Source organism: Rhinopithecus roxellana, chromosome 3, assembly GCF_007565055.1.
Source record: "Rhinopithecus roxellana isolate Shanxi Qingling chromosome 3, ASM756505v1, whole genome shotgun sequence".
NCBI lineage: Eukaryota > Metazoa > Chordata > Mammalia > Primates > Cercopithecidae > Rhinopithecus > Rhinopithecus roxellana.
In genome coordinates this window covers 502,015-518,244 of record NC_044551.1, presented here as the reverse complement: position 1 = coordinate 518,244, position 16,230 = coordinate 502,015, and positions in this window count along the sequence as shown.

The following is a 16,230-nucleotide window of genomic DNA, read 5'->3' as shown; positions in this document are numbered from 1 at the left end:
TCTCACCCAGCCTGGTGCAGGGTGAGTCCCAGGCTTTGAGTGTAGGGTCACACTGACCTGCGTTTGCTTTTGGCTCTGCCTCTTATCCATGGTGTGAGGAGGGAAAGTTTCTTAAACTATCTGAGCTCCCTTTTCTTCATCTCTGGGAAATGAGTAAAATAGAAATAAGAATGTCTACTTCATATGGTAATTGTGAGAACTAAATAAGACAACACACATAAATCTCTTGCACAGTATCAGGCACAGAGTAATCCCTAGGGAAAAGCTAGTTGTCGCTGTCGTTGGTGGAATGGTGATATGATGGTTTCCTAGCCACCTCTGGGTTCTTGGTGATTTCGATCCTAGCAGCAACTGAGAGAGTCCATGCTGACTGCAGAGCCTGCTTCTGGCACCCGGCCCAGACCCAAGGATGGGTCAAATGTCTTGTTAGGAAATTTAGCCCACCTTGACATGTAAGGCACCAAAGCCTCCCCATCAATGCCCTCTAAAAAGAATTTACATTACAGACAAATCTCCCTGACATATAAGGAACACATGTTGAGCCCATGAATATCAGCGTTTTGGCTGGAATCAAGTATCAGTCTTACGCTGTCAAGTACTATGACCCTTTCATGTATCCTTGTCATGAGACCTCAGTGGTGAGCAGCTCACATACATGACTGTAACTGGTCTGACTTACACACAATTAAACTGTAAGTTTCATTTTATTTTCTCATTTTTCTAGTTCTCCAGAACATAGAAACAGTATTTATGGAGACTATTTTCCTGATTCTGGAAAAATTTCAAGAGATGATGAAAGTCAGATAATGCTTTCAAAATTTCTGAGATGTATAACCACTTCCCACTGTCTCTAAGGCCAAGTGGACAAGGCTTCCCAGGCTCCATTACTATCTTCCCAGATGGTATATTCATCTGTTCTTGCATTGCTATAAAGAAATGCCTGACGAATGGGTGCGGTGGCTCACGCCTATAACCCCAGCACTTTGGGAGGCCGAGGTGGGTGGATCACGTGGTCAGGAGATTGAGACCATCCTGGCTAACATGGTGGGGCCCCGTCTCTACTAAAAATATAAAAAATTAGCCAGGCGTGGTGGCGAGCACCTGTAGTCCCAGCTACTCAGGAGGCTGAGGCAGGAGAATGGCATGAACTGGGGAGGCAGAGCTTGTAGTGAGCCGAGATCATGCCACTGCACTCCAGCCTGGGTGACACAGCGAGACTCCGTCTCAAAAAAAAAAAAAAAAAAAAAAAAAAAAAAAAAAAAAAAAAAAAAAAAAACCTGACACTGGGTAACTTATAAAGAAAAGAGGTTTAAGTGGCTCTTAGTTCTGCAGGCTCTACAGGAGCATGGCTGGGGAGGGCTCAGGAAACTTACAAATATGGCAGAAGATGAAGGGGAAGCAGGCACATCTTACTTGGCTAGACTAGGAAGAAGAGAGAGAAGGGGGAGGTGCTACGTACTTTTAAACAATCAGATCTAATGATAACTCACTCACTATCATGAGAACAGCACCAAAGGGGAATTCTGCCTCCATGATCCAATCACCTCCCACCATGTTCCACCTCCAATATTGGGGATTACAATTTGACATGAGATTTGTGGGGGAACACAGACCCAAACCATATCAGACAGCAAACTGAATTTCTTTTTACCTTGAAAGGCTTCCCTTGAAGTTCATTTCTACATGAACTGCCTGCAAAACTCCCATGTGTACTGCAGGAGGGAGCCTGCATCCCCCAAGAAGGCTCCTGTAGACTGTGTACTCTCTCTCTCCTCCATCCTTACCTCCAGGCTGTCCCACCTCACCACAAGGACCAGTGCCTCATGCTCCTGCATGCATCTCAAGGGATCTAAAGCATTCCCCAATGCCAGGAGCCATGACCAGTGTTTGCCACTTGCTCCACAGACCATCCTTGACCTGCTCAGATCTCACTTCCTTCACCCGCAGATCCACAACTGGTGACAATGTCTTCAGCCTCACTGGAGTCCTGAGAGGAGATTTCTAAAGGGTGAATAGATAGTAAAGCCAGTGAGTTTAGTAACCTGAAGTCAAACATTGGTGCTGCCTACCTCACAAGAAAGAAACATGTCTTTGCCACTGTGGGGGGTCCTGTTGCAAAGGAAGAGTGGAAACCAGCATTTCAAGAGGCTCAGCCCTTTTGTTCCTTGGCTTAAACCCTTAGCCTTCTCGGCTCTGATTGATTGTAAATGAATTTAGGTCAACAAATTCCAGGATATTTTTTTCCCTAATTCGCCATCCCCACTCATGACCAGAAATAAAATCTCTCTGGGAACTAGTCCCATTTTGAATGACATGTGGTTGCTAACACTCTTTCAGTGGAACAACATTGAAAGGCTCTCCTTTATATTCTGAGGTCCCTGAGCCTATAATTAAATCACTTAAGATCAAAGAACATTACTCATATTACCACTGAAATACACAATCTCTATATTCCTAGACAGAGCAATCATGAGTTACCACCAAAGCAATGCCCTTAGGCAATTGGTACAATCATTTCCATCTTAGAAATTGGCTTTGGTTTCCTTTAGCTCATATGAAGGCCCTACCCAGGGTACACTCTGAGCATTCTTACTCATGGCTGCTATTGATTTCTGTATAAAATTAAGATTCTGTTAGGAAAGAATAGAAAGGATGGGATAAATATTGGGTAGGCAACCAATATCCTACTCATTATCCTTTTATGGAGCAAATAGAGCACTGATGTTATCCTCAATCCTCAGAGTATCCCCATTTATTGGAGAAAAATGTGGGTGGTTGCTAATTCCATATGGAAAAATACTACACAGAAACGGCCTACTATAAATTTCAAGGTAAGTTCATAACAAAGACCAGGATACTACCTTGTACTCCCCACTTCCTACTTCTCTTGGATAAGCCCTCTTCAGAGGTAAAACTTCACTGTCCACTGTCTTATATAGCCTTCCAGAATTTTTGCCTACACTCTTCTCTCTTACACGAGAAAGAACTTGATACCAGTAAGAAGGCACGCTTCACTTCACTGTGCTTCCTTGCCATGCAGTTGTTCCTTTAGAGGTGGTGAAGACGAAGTTGAAAGAGTTGCAGCAAAAAGAGGAAAGCAGGTTGTGTGGTGAAGACAGGCTTGTTCTTGTCACAGCATTATGTGGCTTGTTGGCTGAAGAGTTGGAGGACCCGGATATAAATGTCACCAGATGTTTCTGCCATCTCTATCACTCATGTCCATTGCAAAGTTAAAATCCCCTTTTGTCTCTCTTCCCTCAAGAATGGCTGATATGTGATTGGGAATAAGAAAAAACCCAACTCAATGGTGCTTAAATGAAGAAGACTGATTGGCTCATCTAAGGAAAATGTAGGGAGACCAGTGACCAGGTGTGGTTTATCCACCGTCCTGACTCTACATTTTGTGACTCTCAAGGTTATGGATAGACATGGAAACTCCATGGATAGGTTTCATTTTTAAGCTATTATTGATGCAGCTCCAGGAGTTCTGGACCTTATGTCTCTGCATAACAACTTCCATTCTAACATTCCAGGCAAGAGTCCTGAGATTCACCCTGCCTGGATTACTTTGGTCACATGGGTTTCTCCTCAATAGACTGTTCAGTGGAATAAAATGCTGATTGTCTTAATTGATAGAAATAATCCCTGAATCATGGAATATTATTAGGTCAAACCATATGAGACTACTACTAATAGTCAATGATTTTTGACCTGTGAAAACATTAATTTAATATGGTTCAACCTAATACATGAGATGGGTATGCAAAATGATAAAAACCAAATAAAAACCCAGGTGACTAAGAGAGCAGGAAGAAAGTGAACATATCCAATGTGTGAGCGTTGTGGGGTTGTGGGGAAAGGAATTCTGCCCTGGCTGGCTTCACTGTGCACTAGCTGTGTGAACTTGGATAAGTTTTGTTTTTTTTTTTTTTTTTTAAATCTCTCTCTGACTTAGATTCCAAATTTACAAAATGGAGATTACAACACCACCTACTTCACAGAATGGTTGTGAAGATTCAATGAGTTAGTTCACAAAAATTTTAGAATGGTGCCTGGCTCTTGGCAGATATAAGCCTCTGTTATTGTCGTTGTTTTTATTGTTGTTTCTAGGCAAATGTGATGGCCTCCATTTGTCATCACCATGGTGCTTCATTCATTTTGGGGTGATATTTGATCTTGTAACTATCATCAATAGCTCCACTCCCAGAGCACTCATGTTCTGGGGGTTATTAAAAATTGGAGTCATCATTCAATTACATTTCATTACACTGAGAAAAGGTTGTTTTCACTTGTGTGTTACCCACAGAGGCTCTGCAATCACTATACTCTCAAAGCCAATTACAGTCAGCGAATTACCCAAAGACATAAAATTAATGAAATTTACTGGCATAATTGTTTTCTAGAAAGCACAAGGTAGCAATAGAGGCATAGACTCAACTAAGATAACTCATTTCATGTGCTCTCTCTCTCTCTCTCTCTCTCTCTCTCTCTCTCTCTCTCTCTCTCTGTGTGTGTGTGTGTGTGTAAAATCCTGGGCCTCAGTATTACCAGCAGCATCCTAGGAAAGTCATCTTGGTTCATCCCTACACCTCTAGGCAGAATTATATCAAAATCATCGCAGGCTACAGGGACAGCCATACTACCCCCTGGGGAACAGCTCAGCTCCTGCAAGAAGCACACGTTCTACTAATTCCTCTGCTCTGCCTTCAATGGGAACAGGAGCTGCATTGACTGAGCAGTGGCAGGAACAAGAGCAACAACACAAGCCCACCCCTCCCCAAGCTCCATTCCTCCTAGAAATTGCCCCTCTGAGTAACATGGATACAGGCAAGCAGTTTTCTTCTTCCATAAAATAAGCTCTTTAGACTGAATGACTTTTACAATAATGTTCAGCTTCAACCTTTTAGGGCTTGGATTTGGGGGCTCTGGTGATGTCCCTCCTACTAAATTCTAAATTTCCAGGGAAGCCATCTGTTAATGCATTTTATACAGCACTAGACTCCAAGAAAACAAAGCCACATGAGGCCATACCCTGCTTTGTACCTACCAGAGCATCTTCCTAGAGGGACCACCCTCACAACACAATTCAAGGGTACAACTTGGGCCGGATATTGTGACTTATATCTGCCTGCCTGGACAATAAGGCCATCATGTGGGAACTATCTCTAATTCAGTCTTTTGTATGATGGCGAGTTGTCACAGCCACAAAGACGTGAGCCAACACTTAATGTATGTGGACTCTGTGCCAGGAAACTCTACTAAGCTCTTTTGCCCACTTTATCTCATTGAACCCTGCAGAACCTTTGGGTTAAGATGTGCTAGCCCCATTCTATGTATGAAGACCACTGAAGTTCAGAGAAGTTAAGTACCATCCCCCATGTCATACATGTCAGTGATGGGACTGGGAGATGAAAGTAGGGGTCTGCTTCTCTACTGAATCCTCTTAACGTTTAAAGTGCCCACGTTGTAGGCTCCTTGGAGGCAAACACAGACAACCTGCATTTCTTTGGGCCTTTTCATAGCACCCGGCACAGGGCTGTGTACCTCCTAGAACATCATTTGCTGTTCTCCTACCAGCCCATCATTCTGAGCTAAGGCCTATGAAGTCAGCTGAACTCCACTTCTGCCTTCCAACAGCTGCCATGTCCATTTCTGGCTTTCACCCCATCTTATTATTCTTGTCATAATATCATCCATAGACTACTGTGTACCAAACAAAAACAAAAACTATTAGTTTGGGAAGCTATCACAGGTATGAAATGAATTCAGAAAATTTGGCTCCCAGCCTGCTGAAACTTGAGGAATTGAGCAAGCACATGTTGTTGGTCAAGTTTAGGGATTTTTAAAAAAGATGTGTGGCTCCCTTAGCTTTCGTTCCACATTCTTTGGGTACTTGGCTGGATGTTTGATGTGTAGCATTAAATTAACTTCCCAGCCCCGAAAACATCCCAGGGTTGTTAAATGCACCGAGGTACTTGGTAATTCATCTCACTTGAAATTTTCACAGCTCGGTAAGCATGCATTCATTATCATAGAAATCACTTTAATGCTTAACAAACATATCTGGCATATTCTCAGCGTTCACATTTTCCACTTTCACCTAACCTGTCATGAAATATGCTATGTGTATACAAATAAACAATTCACCCAGAGATGATTTTTCACTGTGTCTAAGGAAAGACAGTCAAGTTTCAGGTTCTCTTCAGAGAGAGGTTTCTCGTCCTCAAAAGTCTCTATATTTTGATTCTGAGTAGTAGTTTTCCTGTAACTTGGTGGGTCCTCCTTCCATTTAAAACCTGGTTTAAGATTCATCCCTTGCATGAAGGTTTCCCTGAGTAACAACACATCTTCTCATTCCCCCAGGTCGTAAGCGTGCAGTTTGTGCATCACTTTCTTTCCTGTGTTTATGGGCTGCGGTTGCTGCTTCCCTCAGGTTGCGAGGTCATGTGAGTGTGCTCCCTTCCATGAGACCACAGGGATTGCTGCATTTTTTTCTAATTCCTTTTCGCTTCTCCTACACTCTTTTGTGTTTCTCACGGTGTTACGCCCTCTGTAATAAATGCGTATCAGTGTTGGGTACCACGATATTATATTTCCTTGAAAATCTCCTACAAAGACCCAACAGACATGACACATCTATGTATTCAACCACACAGAGGGCATCCAAAGGAAGTGAAAAATGTAGCCTGTTTCTTTCTTTCAGGTTGCCTACAATGGACTTGTAGAGGTAAGATTTCATAGATAAACTAATAACAACATACATTAGTATGATACATCCTTAGCATTCTCCAATGCACAATTTGAATGAGTTCTCATGAATCATGATTGAAGATATAAAATTACAACCAGCCAAATTGTCCAGGCATACATTTATAGATTATCTTATACATTGTCAACTCAGAGTATTTAAAAATTTAAAAATTGGTCACCAATAAATTTATAAAGATAGGACATATCACCAATGTCCATATTTCTGTCTTCTCTTGAAAAATTCCTCGTGCAACCTGTGATGTCCACCTGAAAACTGGATTTTGCTTCCCTTTGTCAGGTTCTGTGCAATAATGTTGGAGAAATTATAAAATTGCATTTCTTTGTAAGAAGTGGCGCTAAAAAGACAGTCAACTAGCTTTATAAGTAACTTAAGTCCTATATTTATACACATCATTAAGAGACTGAAGGAGCACTTAACTTTTCCTACAACACTTTATTGCATTGCATGAAGGATACTATTATGTTGTCATAATTTTTGCAATTTGGAGATTTGCTAAGGTTTTAGAATGTATCTCTGGTGAATTTCAGGGGTCTACTGCATATAATAAGCCACTAACTGTATGGTAGAGATCAAAATGCTAACCTTAAGGAATCAGGAAAGGGATTCATGTGGGTTAGAATGATTAGGAAGACTTGCACCATTCACTACTGGAGCTAATGGACACACAGGCAACTAATTTAAAGAGATAGATTAGTTTTTCAAGATCACAGCAACATCTCTCAATTACCTAGAATTAAGATGTTTTATAAATTTCCCTATCTAGAAAACATTGGGGAAACATCAAAAGGACACTACAGTATTGAAAATACATCTCACAATATCCATGTACTGAAATGTACCTATTTTATTCCTAAGAAAATCTCATTCAGAGACTCTTTACTCTCACCTTACTTAAAAGTCCACTAAGATTGGGTACTGGTCTCTTCATCAAAGTTGTGTAGAAATGACTAGTTTAAGGAGAAACCGTAGAAGAAGGCCTACTGATAGCAGCAAGAAGTTACACCAACAGAATGACAGCAATGAAGGACAGAAGAAATATTCTAAAAATCAGAACCAAGAATTCCAAAGGCCTCACTACCCAGAGCCATCTAGTGACAGAATCTTGAAAACACTTTGGCCAAACCTGGACCAGTATAATGATGATGGTTTAACACTCACTCTGACTTATCAAAAAAAAAGGCTAACTTGTGTTGAGGATTGTTGTTCAGGACGTCAGAGAACTATGTCACACATTTCCAAAAAGATTTTCATTTAAATGACTAAAATAAATACATATTTACTCAAAGGGAATAAGTCTCAGTTATCTGGAATATTCTTATCCTGGAAGACTTAATTCCCCCATAATGCTGGAGAGGTGTGACTGTATTATATCTCGTAAAGTTATGTGTATATGTTCAATTTGTAAAAACATAAGGAAACAATCAATGTTCAGGGAGATAACCATTCTTTTTAATTATAATCCATTTGAGTCAAACTGTAAATATTGCCATACTTGAACACAAAATGAAATAAACATGCTCAAGGATATTTACTGACCCACACTAACTCTGTAAGTCAATTTGATTTCAAAATGAATTGCCTCCAAAGCACTCTCAACCCCCTTCCTCTCACATGTAACAGAGGCAAGGCTGGACATTACAAGACAGAAAACAGAACAACCAAAATATAATGCTTATTAACCACAAGCATATGGAACACTCAAGCATGTTTTAATCAGTGTGGTACAACTGAACCACAGTACTGAGGTACATCACTTCCAGTAAATGGACACTAAATATTTTCCATTAAAAAAGTATCAAGTAGGCCGGGCGCGGTGGCTCAAGCCTGTAATCCCAGCACTTTGGGAGGCCGAGACGGGCGGATCACGAGGTCAGGAGATCGAGACCAACCTGGCTAACACGGTGAAACCCCGTCTCTACTAAAAAAAGTGCAAAAAAAACTAGCCGGGCGATGTGGGGGGCGCCTGTGGTCCCAGTTACTCGGGAGGCTGAGGCAGGAGAATGGCGTGGACCCGGGAGGCGGAGCTTGCAGTGAGCTGAGATCGCGCCACTGCACTCCAGCCTAGGCGACAGAGCGAGACTCCATCTCAAAAAAAAAAAAAAAAAAAAGTATCAAGTAGCAGTCTCAAAATCAGGCCCTTCTAAATTACTCTTCTGTTCAATAACCCTGCCATCTATAAGGGTATGCATTATGTGGTGTTTGATACCCCAACTGGAAGTAATACAGAGCTACTCTGCAGTCAGTTCTTCTCATGTCACTTTGATAGAGAGGGTGCTTTCTCCTCCAACTCAAATGGAAAAAGGGTTTGGCCTTTAGTGAGTGTCTTCTCTCAGGTGTTTGTGGTTAGGTCAGGCAGGACCATCTGCACCAGAAGTGGGATAGATAGCAAGGGAAAAACACTGCTCTGGAGGCTGGAGGCAGTGTGGAAAAAAAGAGGAAATGAACATCTTGTTCGCATATATGAGTCCACACTTAGGTCCGATGTCTGCAGGAAAATTAAGGTTTTCGGAAAGCATCTGGAGAGCAAAGTTAAACACAAAAAGGAAATCGGCTGGGCATGGTGGCTCATGCTTGTAATCCCAGCACTTTGGGAGGCTGAGGTGGGTGGATCACGAGGTCAGGAGTTCAAGACCAGCCTGGCCAAGATGGTGAAACTCCATCTCTACTAAAAACACAAAAATTAGCCAGGTGTGGTGGTGCATGCCTGTAATCCCAGCTACTTGGGAAGCTAAGGCAGAAGAATTGCTTGAACCTGGGAGGTGGAGGTTGCAGTGAGCCAAGACTGTGCCACTGCACTCCAGCCTGGGCAACAGAGCAAGACTCTATCTAAATAAATAAATAAATAAAGAAGATTTCTGAAGTGGAAAACTGAAGCATCTTTTTTCACTATCAACTCTGACTCTCAAACTAAGAATTAGCATCATTACCATCATTTTCATCATCATCATTATTACATCACTTATTTTTTCAGTATTTTGTATAAACGAAGCCCTATGCCAAGCATTTTACATACACACATGCTCTTACTTAATCCTATGAGGTAGCTATGACTTTGCTATTTTTATTGTTAAGGAAACAAAAAAGTAGCTAAAGAGACTTACTTAAGTGGTACTAAGTGGTAAAACTGGGATTTGAATCCAGACATCTGACTCCAAAACCCACTCACTAATCAACATTCTTATACCCATCGAAGTAACCGCATCACCCCTACAACCTCTTCCATGGTGTCAGGCTCAAGGAAACCCTCTAAGTCCTGGTTGGAGGAAGTGGCCCAGTCCAAAAAGGGTTTCAGTTTAGAAGTAGAAGGGCTCCAACTCTCTGAGACTTGCATGGCCAAGCTCAGATTCCTGTCTTTGCTGCCCTCTGGCCCCCTATACCTCCCAATCAAAATGTCTAGTGTCTCATTATACCCTAAGTTTGCTTTCACTGCCATGCCCAAGTAGTGTGACTACAACCCATCCATGTAATTATACTTTAGAGAGGGAAAGAATGATTGAACTCTAGGGAAAAGATTTTCCTCATTGTAGTTGTCTTTAAACATACAAAAGATCAACTGCCTAGTCCAAGAGCTGCCAGGTCTTAAATAAGTCCTAGGTAGGTTAAAATGCCAATTATTTGTTTCTTCTCACCCACCTGCCAATCATCTTAAATATGCTTATCATAATCATTTTTATTTTCCCATAAAGTTGATTGGTTTCTTGCAATTAAAATCATTCAGCATCACCTTCCCTTGAGTTCTCGTTCCCAAATCTTTAAAATTTCCATCTTCTTAATTAGTTGGCCCATGGAGATGAAGCCAAATTCTTTGGCTGGCCAGGAGGAAAAAGTGCCATAAGGAAAGAGGTGACAAAACAGTTGATCTCCCCTTTTGCATCCCATCTGTTCCATCCCCAGTCACTACTTTTGCTTAGGGAAAGAGGAAGACCTAATACATTTTCCTTTTCAGTTGAACTGTGGGAATCAGCTTCTCCTTTCTTTCATCTCTCTCTTTAGGTACATAACCTGCTTATTTCTTTTGCCTGGTTGATAGTTTCCTCTGGGAACTGTGAAAGTTATCAAAATCAAAATGGAGTCACTAATGTGAGAAGGAAAAGAAAAGCTGACAAATAGAGCTGGGGAAGGTCATGAAAAGAGAGTTCTCATGCTTTTATGCCTGATAACAAAAATTATCTCAAAAAGACTGCACCAACCACAACCTTGGCCAACAGCCATCACAACCTTACACACAAAAAAATACTTTTGCAAGGACATCTGCTCATCAACTACCCGTCCAACCTCAGACTGGTGTCACCCTTGTTATTGATCTTTGCAGCCAAAGATAATTATTTTAAAACAATTGTGTAATCCTCCTTATTTTTTTCCTTTAAAAACTTTTGTCTTCCTTTACCTTCCTGAATATGCATATCATTTGCTGTACCACACATATTCCCATGGCATTGCTCTATTCCCAAATAAATATCTTTTTCTATTAGAGAGCCTCTCCCTGTTATTTAGGTTGACAGAACTAAGCTGTTAGGTGATTTGCATACTTGGGTAGCCAACAACACTTAATCCCTATGTTTTTTTCCCTCCCTCCATTTACTATCGGACCCTTTTATCACAGCTATCCTTCTCCTGAAATCATAAATAGCCATCAGCTTCTCATGGCCTTTGCCAGAGTTGCCCACTCTCTGAAGACTCCTCCCTACTTGTGGGAACCAAACAGAACTAGCTACGTTTCCCACCTCCTCCAAACTTATCACCAAAACCTTCAAAGCCTGTTGTGTCCCAGCCCACACAGTTGGTTGGGAGAAAGGGAGGGAAGTCAGATCAGCTGGAGCCTAGCACAGAAGAGGGGCTGGTGTGGAAAACTGGGAACTGAGGGAACATCAAGGTCAGCCCCAGGCAGGGCTGGGCCCAGGCAGGGCTGAGCCTGGGAGCAGGAGCCAGAAGCCCCGGAGGGTTAAATTGAGAGCAAAAGTACATTGACCCAGAGTGAGGCGAGAGGTGGGAACCAGAGGAGGAGATGAGTCACACGGAGCAACAGAATGCCGGGGGCCTATCCAAAGGAAGAGCTCCATCCAAACAAGTCAGGACAGGAGACACATGAGTGTGAGGTGAACCCAAGGGCAGGAATCATGGAGTCCTAAAGGGAAAAGGAGCTAAAGGGAAGCAGGGGTCATGTGCAAAGCAACAAGAAGACAGAAGGGGTGCGTGGTGTGCTCCCCAAGGGCTGAGTCTATCATCTACCATTGAGACAGCATTCCCACTGTCTTCCTCGTCTGCTCATCCTAGAAGCATGTGACAATCCACATGCTGTAAAGTCGCCATGAGTGGCTTCTGACAGTCTGTCATTCTTCTCTGATCTGGGGCATTCTTTTCCAATCAACAGTGAGGACAATTGAATCCAATTTTGCACTCTAAAGACTATTCCTTTGCTAGTTAGGGGTCAGACCTTGACTCGACTTCCAATTTTGCTAGGTACTATTGATTAACTTGATTGGTTTTGACCTACAAAATGGCAGTTTCACATGATTCAACCTAATTTTACATGACCTTGGACAGGTTTCATCACTTCTCCAAGCCTCAGTTTTCTTTCCTTTAAAATGAAGAAAATAATATCTACCATTCATTGGTGATTAGATGAAGTCATATATTTTACAGTGCTTGGTATAATGTCTTATACCTGGTAAATGCTCAATAAATATTAGGTATTATTATCCTGGATTTGCATGAATAATAAACATCTTAGAATTGAATTTGACAGTAAAACACTCTGAATTCTCCCTTAGCAGGTAGCCTTTGACATACATAACACATTTGGTATTCTGTAGTACAAGGCCCATCACAGGTGTTTTATCTGCCTCTAAGTACAGTGGAGCATATGCTTAAAACCATGCATGGGCTTTGGAGTCTACCAGTCATTGGTTGAATGCTAGCTTCGCCACTGATTGACCTTCAGCAAATTACTCAACCTCTCTGAACCTCAGCCTGCTTATCTGTAAATTCAGGATACTAATAGTACCCACAGAGACATATTGCCTGTGAAGCGCTAGCATAGTGCATGGTAGATCATGAGTGCTTGATGAATAATTGTCCCTGCATACTGGCCAGATCTCAATTCCAACCTAGATCTGTCCACTCATTCCAGCTCCAGTATGAAGCCACACCAACGCTTATGTAGGAAGGAGAACGTTAAGCACATGCTCCTACCCTCCATTCTGGTGGTCCTGGATGTACCCTGCCATTGGCTCGTTTTGTTGGGTGGCCGATGGTTTCATTTCAGGTAAATCTGGAAGGCAGTTTGGCTTGGTCTTAGAACAACTCTTACTTTGCTTGTGGTTTCTGAGTTTTAGTTTGATAAAGAATTCTTGGGAGAAGGAGACTTTCTCATTCAAAATAAAACAGCTTGTTCTTAATTTTTTTTTAAAAAAAAAAAAAGCTCATTAAGTTTCTGGGACATAAAATGGCTCTTCTGAAGGAGAATGTAAATTGGCTTCAGCAGAAGTGTCATACAGAAGCAGGGAGAGTACATTTCTTCTACATGCAGATGGTTTTCAGAACTTGGTGCAAAGAGCCAGCAAGGCACACATTGGGTGCAGTTGAGGCTGAAATGTCTGGAGGCGTCTGGCTGAGCCTGGTCTGCCTGCTGCTTTTCCCAGTGGGGAGCTGAGCGATACCAACAGCACTGCAGCCAGATGGCATGTCATTACTGGGAAACATGTTATATCATCTCATAGAAAAATCTGCACTAACATGCCAACTTTCTTCGGCTCAAATCAAAGGCCCACTCCTCTTTCATCTTTCTGGCTCTGTATCTTCCAGGCCCCCAAATTGCCATGTGTGGCTCATTCTTTGCATTGAGATCATCAGAGTTTATCAGCTCAGCTAGAGTAGAGTAAGTCACACTGCAAAAACAAACCACAGTGGTAACATGGAAGCTGCGAAAGTAGCTAAGTAAACACCATCAGAACATGGGCATACTGGAGGGAAGTAACAAGGGCCACAGGGCAATTGCATTTTGGGCAAAGGGAATGAGATATTTGGACTCTATAACATAAGGGGATAATTCTGTTGGAATTACTGGCTTAAGAAAAGGTATTGGGGTCAATTAATGAATCCATCAAGATTCTGATATCCTTTTATCTTTTGATATGAAATAATCTATGGATTCAGAGTGGTCTTTGTGGAATCTGTGGGAACAAGTTCAAGCACAGGAAGAAAATTAGAGCTGGACCCAGTTAGTCTCCAATATACCTGCAGAGATTCAGGGGATTTTTCTGCCTTATACAATAACATATCACACTGGGTTCAACAAAGTAACTGAGAGTTTGCTGTGTCAGAAGACAGAACCGACAGGAATTCCTATGATACCCAAATAGAGACAGCCAGAAGCCTCCACTCCTGGGAAGTGACTCCTTTCTCTCCAAGTCTAGTCTAGGGAATATAATTAATCTTGGTCCAGGGAAATGGATTGAAACCAAATTGGTCTTGTTGTGTCTTATACTAACAGCCAGTGTCTCACCCCTCTTGATTACATGTACTACACTGGAACAATCAGATCATTTCTCCTAAAATTAGCATCTTGCCTGAGAGGTAGCTTTCATCAAAACAACAGCAAATGCCATTCCTTTTTGTTCTTTGGGTTTTGTGGTGACTCTAGCAGAAGTTTCTGAGTAGAAAAACAAAAACCATTATACTTCTGCATCACTCAAGTGATGACAACTTGAGGATCTCTTCATTTCTCCTTCCCTTTACCATCCCTTCTGGAGGGGTGGAAAATTCACCATCAGCAGTTCCCAGGGGAAGTCACGAAGTTCATGGTGCTCTGGTGAAAAGAGACAGATGGTGAAAGGCCAGAGAACGAACCAGCTAATGATGATCTAAGAACATGCAGCATCATTCTCCTATCTTTGACAGTGATCGATTAGAAAAACCCTCTTTCCTTTTCTACTGTGGGAAAGTGGCTTATACCTGTTCTCTTATCTACTTCTGGATGATATTGTGAGAATGAACAAAGGGTCTGAAATCTACTTTTAATTTCTTAGATAAAAGAACTTCTATAAATAAAAGTTTTATCAAGGGAGTAGTGGGGATGGTAAATGCCTTTGTTCAAATGAAGTATCAGGAAGTCAGCTCCAAATAACAGCTATTGATATAATGATGGAAGGGTCCTGAGGGCTTGCTATGCATTCTCTAAGAGCTTTACATGTACCTCAAAATAGCCTTACGAGGTGGTGTCAGTCCGTCTGGGCTGCCATAATAAAGCACCATAACTGTGTGGCTTATAAACGACAGAAATTTGTTTTCTCACAGTTCTGGAGGCTGGAAATCTGAGATCAGGGTGCCACGCTGGTTGGGCTGTGATGAGGGCTTTCTTTCTGATTGCAGACTACCAACTTCTTGTTGTATCCTCACATGCTGTAGAGCACAGAGACAGAGCCTGCGTCTCCTCCTTTTTCATAAGGGCATTAATCCTAGTCTGAGGGTCCCACTCTCATAACCTTATTTAACTTAATTTCCTCCCAAAGGCCCTACCTCCAAATACCATCACACTGGGTCTAGGGGTTAGGGTTTCAACATATGAGGGGGCGAGGAGGACACAAACCTTCAGTCCATAACTGAGGAAGATAATATTATCCCCAACTAACAGATGAAAAATAGAGGCACAGAAAGGCTAGATTCTAACTTAAGGACTTACAGGTAGTAAGTAGTAGCACTGGGCCTCAAATCCAGGCAGTCAGGCTCTAGAACCTAGGCTCATAACCGCTACTTTTTGTAGCCTTCTGTATTCACTTAAAGTCTGTTGAGGCCCCTGGCTCTATGGTATCCTATTTAAGCTATTTCTGTGAAGTAGAGAAAATGATGTGGACAAATTTTTCAGAGGCTAGGATTCTCTCTGGCAGATTCCAGTGGATGAACACCTATCTAATGAATTCTGGATGAGTTAAGCTTAAATCACTTTTGCCCCCTATGCTCTCTCTGCACCACTCCCATGCTTAGTGCATACCTTCAGACTGCTCCTCCTGGAGGAGCACTTTGGAGCTTCAATACAAACCCTGTTGAACATTTTGGAGGCAAAATGTCTACAGTGGCGGCACAAACCCTAACCCTGTTCATGAGCAGGGCCAGCAATGAAGCTCTGCCCCCTGGAATTATGCCAACCATTTCTAGATGCTAATTTGTAATGTGATGTTGCCCAGATGAGTCCATCAGCAAACTTGTCACTGGCAGTTGTTAGAATTACCCATCCCACTAAAGCCCTTTCTTGCTTTGCAGTCAGGGTTGGAGCCAAGGGTGGGATGGCTGTGCCCAGTGAGCTACACAAGGCTGGCAGCCAGTGCTCAGAGCCTCTGGCAATTAGCACAGTTCCTACAGTTCCTTAAACAATGCTGATGGACCCTTGTCTTTCATTAAGCTGCCGGAAAGTCAATCTCCTGACGGATCCCAGAGGAAAAATCAAAAAGGAAAGAGTTTAT